We start from the raw sequence: 12,787 nt of genomic DNA, 5'->3' as shown, positions 1-12,787 counted from the left end.
CGTAGCCATGGTGTTTGTTGCTCTGCTCTTTTTCCCTCCCTCATCCTGAGGATGCTGTGCCATAGCTCTGTTTCTAAGCATGGTGTACATGGTGCAGGCTGTACAGAGAAGACAAAGCAGAACTGACAGCAAGTTTATGCCGTCTTTGACATCCAGAGGGAATTCAATTATTTTCAAAAACTGCTGTGCCTGGCCTGAAAGGCTGGAAGAAACCACTCTCTACTCCTCCCACCAGGGGCTGGGTGCGATTGTTGAGGAGATCCCAGACATAGGAGCCTAGACTAGGACAGCCAAACAAAACTGAGTATATACTCCGAATGGTATTCATCGCCTCACAGGTTATTATGCTGTAGGCATAATAAACCATTAAAGCAATTCTCATACCATTCCCTGGTTTTAACAGGAGTAATACTACAGGCAGGTAGTTCCCCATGTGAGGAAAAATATAGAGAGCAAAATACAGTACCCACATAGACAAGCTGAGCACCATGGTGAATAGGTTTCCGTTAACACAAAATTGTAATTCTGACTTTCTCTCAGAGCTGCCCCACGTTGGGCCGCCAAATTATGTGCTAGTTTGAAAACAAACCAGTGAGAGGCACTAAAGTCAGAATAACAATTTAATGGAAATTAAAGAAAAGGGGAAAAAAAAAAAAAAAGAAAACACTGTCAAACTGACAGAGTCAAGGTACAACCTGACACCCTGTTAGGCAGGGTGGTGGTAGCAGTCTGGTAGAAATGGTGGCTGCAGTCTTCTGAAGCAGTGATCCTGTAGTAAAACAGTCTGCTCTTCCTCAGGAAGTCCAGTGGTGGCTGTGTAGCTCCTGTCCTCTGGAAGTCCAGTGGGAAGCCGGTGTCTCTGGTGTTCAGCCTCAGATTATATCCACGATGGGATGCTTGGTTCCTCCCTCTGGGTGGAGCATCTCACAATGGGGTGATGAGTCATGAGGCAAAGTGTTGATTAGGCTCATTAACAGGAAGATAGTCCGGAGGGAGTTATCTCTGAGTCAGGCGGCAGGACAATGATGGGCAATTAACAGAAAGATAGTCTGGGGGGAGGAGGCAAGGAAAACACTGCCCCACCTGATTTCAACGGCTGATGGGGATGGTAATAGAATACACTGCAACCCAGGACAGATGCAAACAAAGACCACATCTGCAGATAAGCTGAACAAGCATATGTATAAAGTTAGGCCAAGACTTCACCCCTAGTCTTGACCTCTTCAATGGGCCAAGAGGAAATGACGGGAGTTTGGATCCAAGCTTTACAGATGAGGTGTCAAACTCAGATCTGTGGCTCTGATCCAGGGAATATCTAGTGCAGATAGACTGGTTTGCAGATCTCTTCACCAAGCAGGGGAGATGAAAGCAGTATTATTTTCTATCCATGCCCAGGAGAGGCTGGGGTACTCTGCTTTCAGCACAAGAGATAGCACTGCTTTGCCCTTGCACCTCTTTATACTAAATTCCACATCAACTAAGAAAACACAGTAAGAAACTAAACAACTCCAACATCTTTCTCACTGCCTCTTTATCACAGATGCATCACTACAGATTTCTACAGCTGCTACTTGCATAGGCCAAATTTTTCACTATCCAGGTTTTTCCACACCAAATTGGGGACAGACTAGACAGGACTTGGTGAAAGACCTGTACAAGAGGCTGGCCAGCTGCAGAAGGTAGGAGAAAAGGTGGTGGTCTGGTTACAGTGGACCAATAGCTGGTTTATTCTGTCTGGAAGCAATATAGCTGCCCCCCTATATTTTTAATAGAGTTTATTCTTCTGCCCTTGTTTTTCCTCAAAATTACTAGTAATTTCTTATTTATCTCACCATAAATTCTGTATGCTGCCATGCAATGTTTCTACTTGTCTTTTTACTCTCATCAGAATTACAGTATGGGGATATGCAAGGAGAAACACACTACAGACACATTACAGCCACAAAGCTCCATCTTCATAAATTATTCTCGAAATGAACTGAAGCACTTTTTCTATTACTTAATAGCACAAAGCTGATAATCCAAAGCTAGGAATAAACAGGCTGTTTCTGCAGAATAAATTCAGGGAAAGGGTAGTAAACAGACAGGAAAATGTACCAAAATAGGCCCAACTAGAAAAAAATATTCACCCCAGAGAAGATGGTAAGAGAATGAGATCCAAAGAGAAGAATTTTTTTTTAGTATCAGTAGATGAAAGTCATGGGTGAGAGACTGGCCAGCTGGCTGGAACTGTCCCAATGCAAGTATCCAATCTTATAATCACAACACAATTTGTTCTTTTCTTGAGCTTTCAAAGATTCCTACATATTGCTACAAGTTATTATTTTGGTATTTCTAATTACTGTTTTGCTGATACATGCTTGGGAGAAGCATTACCTTCCTTTCCCCTCGCACACTCCTTGGTTTTCCTCCCAGGTTTCTCATTGCTGCTGCTACATTTTCCCCCCTCTCCTGTGTTCTCCATTCCTACCAGCAGCGATTTATGCACATTCACCAAAATCCAGGAGACACATAAAGGAATCTGGGTTCTGTCACTAAAAAATCTGTTCAAGCATGTCACACATTACACCATACCCACACAGAAGGCTCATTACACAGGCTGTCCAAAACCATCCACCACCTGAATTAGCCATACCTTCTGGATTCAGGCAGCCTCTTCTGCTCAAATAATTGCCTCCCAAATGATAATGAGAACACAGCAATCTTCCCTCTTGTTAGTCCCTTGCTCATACATGGATTTTCTGCCTCTCATTTCCTCTTTCCTTCACATCTTTCTCCCTGAAGTCCTCCCTCCCACAGCCCCATTTTCCCCCTTCCCACGTCATTTTTATTCCCCATTACCCACTCAGCAGTGGGGTTCTACTTAATGCTGTCTCAGAAAGAAGCCCGTGGCAGGCAGAAATTCTGCTGGATCTGTGCTTCCTGCCTCTCAGTGGCACAGTAGGAGCCCAGCTGGACCAGCAAGAGGCAGGACAACGGAACAGGGGCTCTTCTAATGCAGGCAGCATCAGGCAGGGATGACAAGATTAAAGACCTTCCCAAGTTTTCTTTCTTTCCCAAAAAGAGGCCATGCAGAACTTGGAGGAAAAAACTGCAAGGCCAAGACACACACACACACACACACACACGTGAAATGGCCTTCAGCCACACAGCAGTGTTTGCAGGGCTAAGGCAAGGGGAAGCAGTACAGCAGCATTACAACTGTGGTTGCAGAAAAATAGCAAGGGGAAGGGACACAGCAGCGTGTAGAAGTGACCAAAAATTGAGATTAGAAGAACAGCAACTCAAAAAGCATCCTCCCTCATCTATTCAGCCACGTTCTCATGAAACTCCTCAGTTTAATTACAGGAGCATGACTAAGGATAAGGATTTCAGCATAGCCAAACAGGCCTGTCACTTAGATGATCAGCAAATCAATTTTCTAAAGGATCTGTTAATAGTGTTTATATAATACTGAGGGAAGAACAACTCTGAAGCACATGCAATCAAATTGATTTCAGTGGAGCCTTCATTATGTTTGCTTATAAATGCCCATTCTGTGAATGTATAAAGAAATTTCTAGTTAGATGGTGATACAATGTGAACTATTTAGCCCAAACTCATAGCGTGATAAAATAATAATGCAACAGAAGATTGACTAAACAATTACACACTTGAAACTGTGACTCACACACAGCATGAAGATGGTTGGCATTTAAATGCATTAAAAAAATCAAATGTCATTCTATTAAAAAATGGTGCTTGTATCAACAATACCTGGCACTTGCACACTATCTGTTATAATTTCAAGGGCTATAAGTTACAAATTCTCACCATTTTACTGTAAGTCTCCTTAATTCTTTAAGTCTGGTCCTCTGGCAATGTGCTTAGACTTCCAGATGTATTTAAAAAAACCCAACCCATCTTTGACAGCTAGAATATGACATGACCTGCAAAAGCATAGACATACAAAAGGACCCAAAACCAACTGAGATTTCTCATGACCTGTTACATTGGTGAGGGAGTTGCAAGCAGTGCACAATGGGAGAACTCGGCAACGGTACTGCTTCTTCATCTCCGTTATGTTCTGCTTCATGTGTTCACATGATCAAAACCGGAACTACAAGTTCAGCGCTCCTGCAGTATCTTGCTGAGAAAACCTAGTTCCATTGTAAATGTTTTGTGATTTTAATGTAACTTTCCACAATGACATTCCTAAAATAAATCCTTGCTTTATAGCAATACCTTTTCAATGGGAAGGGGAGAAAAACGTAAAGACTTTTGTCCTGCCTTCACAAGGCACATTGATGTCTCTCTGAATTTAAATCTACCCTCTGCTTAAAGCCATTCCCTCTTGTTCTTTCACTACACGTCCTTGTAAAAAGTCCCTCTCCAGCTCTCTTGTAGGGCCCGTCCCAGTACTGGAAGGTGCTATAAGGTCTCCCTGGAGCCTTCTCTTCTCCAGGCTGAACAATCCCAATTCTCTCAGCCTTCTCAGGGTGCTCCAACCCTCTGAGCACCTTCACAGAACTCCTCTGGACCCACTCCAACAGCCATGTTCTTATGTTATGGATTCCAGAGCAGGACACAGAACTCCAGGTAGGGTCTCATGAGAGCAGAGAGGGAGAATCCCCTCCCTTGACCTGCTGGTCACACCTCCTTTGATGCAGCCCAGGATATGTTTGGCTTTCTGGGCTGCAGGCGCACGTTACCAGGTCATGCTGAGCTTCTCACCAACCAACACCCCCGAGTCCTTCTCCTCTGGGCTGCTCTCCATCCATTCTCCACCCTGCCTGTATCTGTGCTTGGGATTACCCCAACCCAGGTGCAGAATCTGGTCCTTGGCCTTGTTGAATGTCATGGGGTTTGTACAGGCCCACCTCTCCAGCTGTCAAGGTCCCTCTGGATGGCATCCCTTCCCTCCCACGTGTTGACCACACCCCACAGCCTGGTGTCATTGAACCCACTGAGGGTCCCCTCGATCCCGCTCTCCATGTCACCAGAGAGGTAAAACCGCACCAGCTCCAATTCTGACCCCTGAGGAACACCACCTGCCACTGGTCTCAGCAACCGAGCTGTTGACCACAACTCTTGAGAGCGCAACCATCCAGCCAATTCCTTATCCACTGAGTTGTCCATCTGTCTAATCCATGTCTCTCCAGTTTAGAAGCAAGGATTGACACTTCCATTCAGGACAGTGTCAAATGCTTTGCACAATTCCAGGTAGGTGACACCTGTTGCTCTTCCCTCATCCACCAACACTGTAACTCTGTTGCAGATGGCCACCAAATTTCTTGGGCATGATTTGGCCTTAGTGAGGCCTGCTGGCTGTCACCAATCACTTCTTTCTTTTCCATGTACTTTAGCATGGCTTCTAGGAGGATTTGCTCCGTGATCTTGCATTCAGTTTCCTGAGGTGGGTTCCACAGAAGTCAGCACAAAGCTCTTCTCAGGGAAATGAGCCAAGAGGACAAGACATAAAAGTCAGAAGCTGCACCATAGAAATTCCAGCCATGTGTAAGAATACAATGTTCACAGTGAAATGAGTAAAGTACTGGAACAAGTTCTCAGATTTGCAGAATCACAGAGGGGGTCAGGTTGGAAGGGACCACAGTGGGTTGTCTGGTTCAACCCCTTGCTCAAGAAGAGTCATGCCAGAGCACATGGCACAGGATTGTGTCCAGATGGTTCTGGGATATCTTCAGTCAGGGAGACTCCACAGCCTCTCTGGGCAATCTGTCCCAGTGCTCAGTTACCCACAAGTAAAGAAGTTCTCCTTCATCTTCAGGTGGAACTTCCTGTGCATCAGCTTCTGCCCATTGCCTCTTGTCCTACTGCTTGGTACCACTCTAGAAGAGCCTGGTCCATCCTCTTCACACCCTCCCTTCAGATACTGACATTGATGAGGTTCCCTCTCAATTGTCTCTTCCAGGATGAACAGGCCCAGCTCCCTCAGCCTTTCCCCAGAAGGGAGATGCTCCAGTCCGCTAATCATCGTCATAGCCCTCCACTGGGTCTGCTCCAGGAACTCCACGTCTCTCTTGTACTAAGAAGCACTCCAGATAGGCCTCACCAGGGCTGAGTAGAGGGGCAGGATCCCCTTCCTTGACCTGCTGGCAACAGTTTTCCTAATGCATCCCTGGATACCATTGGTCTTCTTGGCCACAAGGACACACTGCTGGCTCACAGACAGCTTGCTGTCCACCAGGACCACCAGGTCCTTCTCCACAGAGCTGTTTTCCAGCAGGTTGGCCCCCAGCCTGTACTGGTGCCTGGGGTTACTCCTCCACAGGTGCAGGACCCTGCATTTTCCTTTGCTGAACTTCAGGCAGTTCTTCTCTGCCCATTTCTCCAACCGGCTGCAGTCCTGCTGAAGGGCTCCACAGCCTTCTGAGGTATCAGCCACTCCTCTCAGCTTGGTGTCATCAGTGAACGTGCTGAGGATGCCTCTGCCCCTTCATCCAAGTCATGGATGGGTAAAGTTAAACAACACTGGGCCCAGTATCAGCCCTTCAGGGACACAACTAGTGACAGGCCTCTCCTGTGCCATGGATTACAACCCTCTGAGATCTGCCATTCAGCCACCTCCAAATCCACCTCACTGTCCACTCATCCAGCCCACACTCCCTGAGTTTGCCTATGAGGATGTTGTGAGAGACAGTGTGGAAAGCCTCGCTTAAGTCAAGGTAGACAATACCCACTGCTCTCCCCTCATCCATCCAGGCAGTGTTTCATCTCTCCACCCAAGTGATCTGGACAGGACCTTGAGCAGCCTGGCCTAACTTTGAAACAAGGCCTGCCTTGAAGAAGAGATTTGACTAGATGATTTCTTAGATTCCTTCCAATCAAAATTATTCTATGAACCTTTTATTATTTCTTTTAACAGGAACAGGACATTTCTGAAGTTGTAATTACCATCAAGGAACACAGGAACCATTTCGTTAATAAAATTGCTTCTTACTCTCTGCACATCATCACGGTCACAAACTGAATTTTTAACTGGGAACTTCCAACTGTGAAACACTGGAAGGTGACCTAGTAAATCAAACAGTATTTGACATTGTTCTGCCTTTACCCCATCAGCTGACTCTGCCTGTGACTTTAAGTGACTCTTTTCAGAGTGGAAATAATAATAATTCTTACCTGTTTCATGTGGGAGAGATACTTCATTTCCACAGAAATTGCAAGTGTTTTCCAAACTACCATCACCAGAAGAGTAAGCCTCCCAGTATCCCCAGTTTACAACTTAAGTGAGACCTAGTTCCATTGCCTGGAAGAGTCAACTCCAGCTGTCAGCAGCCACACTGGTTATAAATGAGGGGCATGTCGCAGGCACTGACGAAGAGGAATGGGTCAAAGAGATACCTGTTATCTGTATGGAAAACATTCTCTGCTGAGCTTCTTTCTCCTTCTGAAAAACACTTTGCTAAAAGGATATTTATGTTGGGGTGAGGGTAATCTGCTGAGCCAGAGGTCTGAGGGCTGAATTCAATGTTTTAAATGTGATTTAATGTAGTGTGTGGTGGCTGAGTAAACAAATACACATAATGAGCTATAAACTCATGCCTCCAACTCAATCTAAGAGTTGTACTCACGGTCTAATAAAATATGACAGCTATATTGCCTTGCTTATTAACAATCATAGCAGTTACTGAAAAGCACTAGAAATAAATTATTTAACAATTTGGATATAAATCCCTTTAGTAAGTAGATTTTACAACTAATCCTAAGACCAAAAACCCCTCGGATACGTGACAACCAAGTAACATTTAAATAGCTCTCTGCACATATTGTGGGAGGCACGAGACTCCACAGAATAATTTATTTTACACAGATAATAGAGTCACTGTGACTTGTGAGGCATCTGGAATTACAGCCAGTGGCAAACACACACAGTTTAAAATCTTTCTCCAAATAAATCTCATCATGACAGTTCAAGCATACACAGAGATCCTGCTTAATCTTTCCACAGTACTTAAGTCTGTGTTGGAGCCCATACACTTCTATGATCTTTTAAATTATTATTTAAGCATGACACGGTTACTAAACTGAGATATACCTCTTTCCCAATATATAAGACACAGTTTGCTACACAGCCTGTGCTGCCTGGCCTAATATCTGTCTGTCAGCATTAATGTGACAAACTTCTGAAAGAAAAGTTGTAAGGGAACTGTCAAGTTATGTTAAAGCCAGGGCAATCTGGCTGTGCTCTGTCTTTAAAAAGAGTGGAAATATCAGACTCATTCCTTAAACTGTCCTGACTATAAAACCCTCAGGGACAATGTGCTTAGCTGCTTAGGGAAGAAAAGACATCGTCAAGAAATACGTATAACATACAGCAACAGCATTTGCACCCCCCTTCATCAAGCCTTAATCTGATTTTATTTTTAAGCACAGGATTATCCAACATTCTCAGAGAAATGCATTAATGATTCATTAATGAACAGCACTGAACTTCAATATCTGAAAGAAATTCAGGCTTGACCACAAGTCTGAAAGGAAATTACTTTCTTTTCATGACAGGCTCTAAAGCATTGCAAAGAGGTTAAATTGAAATGACTGGCAGCCTTCACTGGAGAGAAGCACAGGTTCAAGTTAGATCATAGATGTCTTTACAGGTTTCAGGTAAGGCAGATCCACCCTCTAAACCTAAGTTACAGAAACAGTAAAATACAGATACACAGAGAACATTGACAGATCAGCACAGAGTTTGTGACCAAAGTGTTTTGTTCAACTGAGTTTGCTATCAACCCAAGCTTGTGTGCTTTTTATGTATCTTCAAAATTAAGGCCGTAAAACGTATCAAAAATTAGGCTAGGAATTTTATGAGGAAGCCTAAGTAAGTCAGAAACTGAATACTCACCAAATTCCACATGCCTAACTCTTTGAGAGCTTTGAAACTTTTTACCTGAGCTATTGAAATTTGAGTGCTAATAAAATACAATCCACATCACCAGGACAGTACAGTGACAAATAACAGAAGTGGCAACATCTTATATGTACATAGCACCTTCTGTCAGAAAGCAAAGACATTTTAGGAATAGTTCTTAAATAAAGTGATAGGCAGTACTTGCAGTTTAGCTCCATTACTCACACTTAGCAAATGAGAAAACAAGGCATAGATAACTCAAGTTGTCTGATGAACGTAACACACAAAGCCATGAGCAGAAACAACAGCAAATACAGATTCCAAGGGCTTCTTTCCCTGGTGTTTGCAAAAAAAAAAGGACGCTTTGATTTAAAATACAAGTCAATCATAGCCTATATTACTCTGTTCAGTCACTGCCTACCACTGTTTTTAATTATACCTGTGAACTTGCAACTGTTAAGTGAAGCCAAAGTTATACTAAGGTAGTTTATCAAGATTAACACTATCCTCATGCTTCAAAAGAAAAAATAAGGTGGTGTGGAGGGCATAAACCAAAAAAGCTCCATGTTCTGCTGCTTTATGCTCCTTATGCTTGGCTCAAGTAGCTGCCATCATTTTCAGCACACACAGCTCTTGTGCCAAAGAGCTGTTCCTGGATTCATCTGCATTTGCAACTATATCAAAATACTCCAAAAAGCACCCAGTGTGGTACAGCTTCTCAGGCTAGCACCACCAATTTTTTCACTGGCATGATATCCCCTATACTTTCTGGCAGTCCTTAGGTTCTGAAGCAGTCACATGCAAAGATATGCTTGTAAGACTTGAAAAAGAGATGGCCCACCACAGAAATTAGTATCTTTTTACAGTAAGGTTCTTGGTATTTATGAATTGCTTTGCTGTGGTATTAAAAAAATGGACCACTTCGAAAAGCTCTTTTCTTAAAGCTTTCCTTTAAATAACAAATCTCAAAGCAAGTCTTTTCATCTTAAAATATCACCAAAAGGGAAGGACTCACTCAAAACCAATATGCTTTAAGAGAACACAGTGCTGCAGGACTCAACACAAGCATATCCCTTTTTAACTGAGGACAAATAAGGCACCACTTGGTCAGCTTCAGTTAACTTCACTTGAGACACAACTTAGTGGAGCTACACTAGAAATGAATGTGGTGTGTCAAGTCTTGTTGCGAGTTCAAACAGCCTTGACACAGCTCAGTTCAATGTTAACAGGAAGCTAAATCTTAGTTCAAGATCATTTAGGATTGGAATAAAACCGATTAGTAAAAAGCTGTATATAAAGAAGAACAAGAGCTGAGGACAGCAAGACAAAGTGTCTGTGATAGTCAGGAGGAAGAACATACATTCTGCTCTTGAGTTTACAACAAGATCAGATGAGGATATCAAATTATGTAGTTAACAGGCCAGATTCCGCTGTTAGTTGTATCACACACTTCTCCACGGTGTTTCTAATACTGTGACATGACAGCTAGAGGTAATGTGGTCACTGAACAACCTGAATGCTTTAAAAATTCCTGTACCAGAGAGTGTTATATTCGTTTCATGTAGTACATGGAGATTTTCAAGTCCTTTTCGTTCATTTAATATATATAAGTGAAATTACAGCAATAATACATTAAGATAATTATTGTGCAGAGTTTAAACAAATGTTGCTGATAGTATCTAATTTGGTTTTGTACTGGTTTTTTTATGACAGACGCCTCTGGCTACCTATACATGAAGATCACTCAGAGGCAGGAAAAAAATAATAAGAGATTCCAGATATCCGGAGGACTTTGTGCATTTTGTTTGCAATTCCTTTAAAATGCTCTGACCAGCTTCATTCTGTCTGCTTCCAAAGAGTAAGGAGCACAGGAACGTATAGACAGTCTTCAACTTCCTAGAGGAAAGGCACCAGAAAAGCACAGTGTCCAAAAATAAGAATCCTCATCCTACTTTCTTGTTTTGGTTGTACAGTTTTTATTGAACCTATGAGATCAATATGAGTGAAAATTATAATTCATCTGACTTGCCAGCAGGAAGAATATTAAATTTTATTTGATCTGCTGTTAAATCATTCCAGATATCTGCCCAAACCTCATTCAGCTTCAGGTTAGAACAATATCAAGTCCAAATGCTACGGTTTTTTTCTTATCCTTTAAAATACTTCACAAAATATAAATTCTCACTCTCACAAATCTTTCAAAGTGATGGGACACTCAGATTATTCATCAACTTATTCGTAGCAACAGAATGTCTTTATAAAAATAAACAAACAGGAAAATATAATGATTGAAACACTCCTCTGCCATTATTAGAACCTACGTACAATATATTTACTGTCCCTTACCAGTATATTACAGTGGGAAAAAATCAGGTCACAGGGAAGGAGTAGGAGTTTTGTTTCTTGGGAAGATTTTCACAACTGAGATGTTTAAGGTAAAAGAAACTCCTATGACTCAATACATACCTTACAAAAGAAACCAGACTGTACCAGTTCTTGAAGAAAGGGCAATAAAAACCCTTGCGTTCTGTATATGTGGATAACATGTACACCTAAAAGTTTATTTTGGCAGGATGCTAAATCTAAATTTAAATTCTATGACCTTCCTTCACAAACCATGTATTTCAATAGAATTTTTATCTATTCTCTAGGAAAGACAGTGCCAATTCTTCATCTCTTACAACAGAAGAGCATTTCCTGCCATTTTCAGTTTCAATCCCTCAACAGTTTTTCAACAGATGTAAAAAACATGCAGCATAAACATATGTGTATTGAGAAAAGGTTTTCTTTCCTAGTTGCTTAAGTAGCTTACAGAGCTTACAGAGCTCTTATACTGAGGCATTGCTCTTCATGAGTTTATAGACTGAAAGTTAAAAAAATGTTTCACTAAGAGTAAATTTGCAGTAATTACACTCATTTATGGGAGAATAATTTGCCAGATTTGCTACAAGTACTTTATGAATTCACATGACAACAACTCCAGACCCAGAAAAGGAGGACACAGGAACAGACATCAAATATATAAAACAACCATTAAAATTGCTGCAGTTTAATTTGTAGCGCTAGAGATTCAAAGGAGAACACACTTCTAACTCTAAGTCCCTTGAGGAAGCTGTGGAATTCTCACTTTTGGAGACCTAAAGGTTTGCAGAAGAGGAGGAGAGAAAACATGAGTAATAGTCTAAATTTTACTACTCCTTTTTTCAGAGTAGTGCAGTAGCTGACTGCTAGAGATCCTTGCCAGCCTTGCAGTACTCGACATCACGGCAGCACTCGGCATTACCATCACACCTTTGTGGTTTCCTTAGTAAGAAAAGACTTGTAACTGCCCCACGAAGAGTACAAAATAATTAAATTTCAAAGCATTCTCACGACAGAAGGATTTCTTTCATGGTGCTAATACAACTAAGCTAGCAGCTTTATTTCCATTTCAATAAAAATAAATTCTGCATCTCCCTTACTTGTTAGTCAAAGGAGGGCTGTTCTTTTAATCATAATCCATCAAGTAGCTGTAGAAGCATCCACGAGACTCGCTCTATTCTCCAACTTATCCTGTTCCATACTGAATGCTTACGGCACGGAGTTATCGTGTAGCACACAAAGTGTAATTAATTCTAAAATATGTAACAGTTCAAAAGAATTCCAAGTTATGCATTAGAATGATTTCACATTTTCTAAGTTACACGCTTACGCCTACCACAGACACCCAGCGAACAGTAAGGAACGAGCGCCAACACTGTGGAGTGAAATTAATGAAGGTGAACCACAATAGCCGGGTCACGCATCGGAAGGATGAGAGAGTTTCACATTCAACCCCGACTTTTTGAGAAGTTATTAATGTAGTAATTACTGAAGGAAACACACCGTATCTGCTTCATCGGATACGGGGCGGTTTCCCCGCCACAGCGGCGTACCCGCAGGCAAGAGAAGCAGATGTTG

The 12,787-nt window shown here is 42.2% G+C and overlaps 1 protein-coding gene across 1 annotated transcript in view; it reads right to left on the bottom strand.

The window, feature by feature from the left end:
• Positions 1–12,787, bottom strand: part of CNIH3 (cornichon family AMPA receptor auxiliary protein 3) — a 54,198-nt gene that overhangs the window by 40,891 nt on the left and 520 nt on the right. The gene's annotated exons all lie outside the window — the stretch shown is intronic.

The sequence above is a fragment of the Corvus cornix genome, chromosome 3 (assembly GCF_000738735.6).
Source record: "Corvus cornix cornix isolate S_Up_H32 chromosome 3, ASM73873v5, whole genome shotgun sequence".
NCBI classification, from domain to species: Eukaryota; Metazoa; Chordata; class Aves; order Passeriformes; family Corvidae; genus Corvus; species Corvus cornix.
The sequence above is the reverse complement of the archived record's forward strand: the minus strand, read 5'-3'. Positions and strand labels throughout refer to the sequence as shown.